Consider the following 2,232-nt stretch of genomic DNA (forward strand, 5'->3'; position numbering starts at 1 on the left):
GTATGCATGTGCGAAAAAAGAGAGAGAGAGAGAAGCTATGTATTTATTTCATAACCTAAATTGCATAAAAATATATTATGGCTCTGTGTGTTCCAAAATGGAACAAAATATTTAAAATTAAGAATTTATGACGGTGTTGTCCAGTTAGCTTACTTGGGAGGGTGTGGCGATGGAAACACCAAGGTCAAGGATTTGGATCCCCATACTGGCAAGCTGCTATAAAATAAAAAAATAATTCATGATATATATCTAACAAAGATATTTGACAGATACCGTGACATGAAAATAAGGATATCAGAGTGCTTAAAAAAAATTTTATAGAAAAAATAATTTATGTGCATAAACATTCTAGCTAAGAAGAATTTGTGAATGGAGTTAGAAGTAGAACAAAATAAATAGTCCTAATTTGATCTTTTGTCTGTTCATATGATGATGGTTTCCATCCTAAATCTTACACATGTTGAGAACTTAATAAGTATCATCAGCAGCAGAAGCTAATAGAATGCTATTACACTTAATATATATAAGCAAACAAAATATCACTCTTCCCTTTTATATATAACTTAAACTAAGTTACATTTGAAGCCAGAATGGATTTTGCCTTTTTTTTTTTTTATCTTCTTTGGGTTAAAGACATTCCTGAACCAGGATTTGAACTACAGTATCCAAAGATGATTAAAGAGAGGTAAAGCTGTTCTTCGTCTCTTTGTTATCCTTTCTCTTGCCTTTTTTTCTCCATTCTCTGTTTTGTGAACATCTTAAGCCAGGCCCATGGAGGGAAGGGTGATCTTTAGTATGGCAGAATGTAAGAGTGGTCATTGCTTGAGATGATCTCTGACTTAAACTGACCAGAGCCTTCCTCCCCAGTCCAAGTCTTTACGACAAAGGCTGTAAATTTTTACAAGGAGTTACTGTGATGTGAAAACCTGAAAGTCTGCTTCAAAACAGCTAGTTCAAAAAGAGTTGGTTGATGTTTATGGGGCATTGAAAATACTTTGTAGGGATAAAAAAAGAAATATTAAGATGAAACCCAGATGAGGATAAAAAGAACAGGGAGGAATCAGATCAAATATTTTGATAGAAAAACAAAATTACAAACCCAAAGGGTGTGGGAATGACAGGGGTAGAAATCCAAACACAGAAATAGGAGACTTAAAATAAATTGATACAATCAGGGAAAAATAAACGAAATTGTTGGGCCAACTAGAAATAAAGTACTAAAATTGGAGCCATGTGTGTGACAAAGGAGCAGATGACATATGAAGCATTACAGAAATATGGCTTACTCCTGAGGACGCTAAACTATTCATAAGATACACTTACAGGGCCCCCACATCAGCAAAATAAAGATAAAAAATGGAACTAGGATTTGCCACTTAAATGGAGTCTTTAGTGGCTCCAGAAATGCAGTGACCAGCTTGCTAAGATGTAATCAGTCATTGGGCCCTGGGTCATGGCAGAGGCCGATGAAAGGAAGAATGTGCAATGATCCCCGGACAGAAAGAAAAGAAAGACTGATGGACAAAGAAACCACAATTAGGTGAAATTTCAACATCTCTTCAGAATTAATTGTTGGGTCTCTAAGGCATGGACTAGTAAAGACAGGAATGAAGAACGGGGCAATTGACTATTTCCTGAAGCAAAATGCTGCATGTTTAGTTGGATTCTCTTCTGTCTTTTGATCTATCCTTACCCAGTAATCAAGATAACTTTACTTATTTTTATTATAATATTAAAAATAGACTCATGTTCCAAGGTGAGAGTTAAATGAGTTTCAGTGATCTATGAATGAATAAAATTTGAAAAGGATCGTCTTTCTCCAAAGAGTCAACAGGGAAAACAGATAAGAGTAAATAGTTTTAGTAAATAGGGGAAAATTTTGATCCTTATGAGAAAAGGGACAAATGATAAGACAAAGAAAATGGCAAAGGTAAGTGTCACACTTACCTTTAATGAAGCTGGAGTGGCTTCATTGATGTTAGCAATGATGCTGTAAGAGCCCAACCTATATGCATATATTATTCAATAAGAAATAGGAGAATAATTTTAAAAATAAGCTTAATTAAATAAGATTAGTGAACATGAATAAGATAGAAGAACATGATTTTAAACAAGAAAAAATATATATATATATCCAAAATGTGGAGAAACTGGTCATACCAAGAAAAGGCAGCTTTCAGATTTGCTTTTTTCTGCATCATCATAATGGTAATCATTGAGGAATCCACACTC

The sequence above is a fragment of the Galeopterus variegatus genome, unplaced genomic scaffold (genome assembly GCF_000696425.1).
Source record: "Galeopterus variegatus unplaced genomic scaffold, G_variegatus-3.0.2 Scaffold2965, whole genome shotgun sequence".
NCBI lineage: Eukaryota > Metazoa > Chordata > Mammalia > Dermoptera > Cynocephalidae > Galeopterus > Galeopterus variegatus.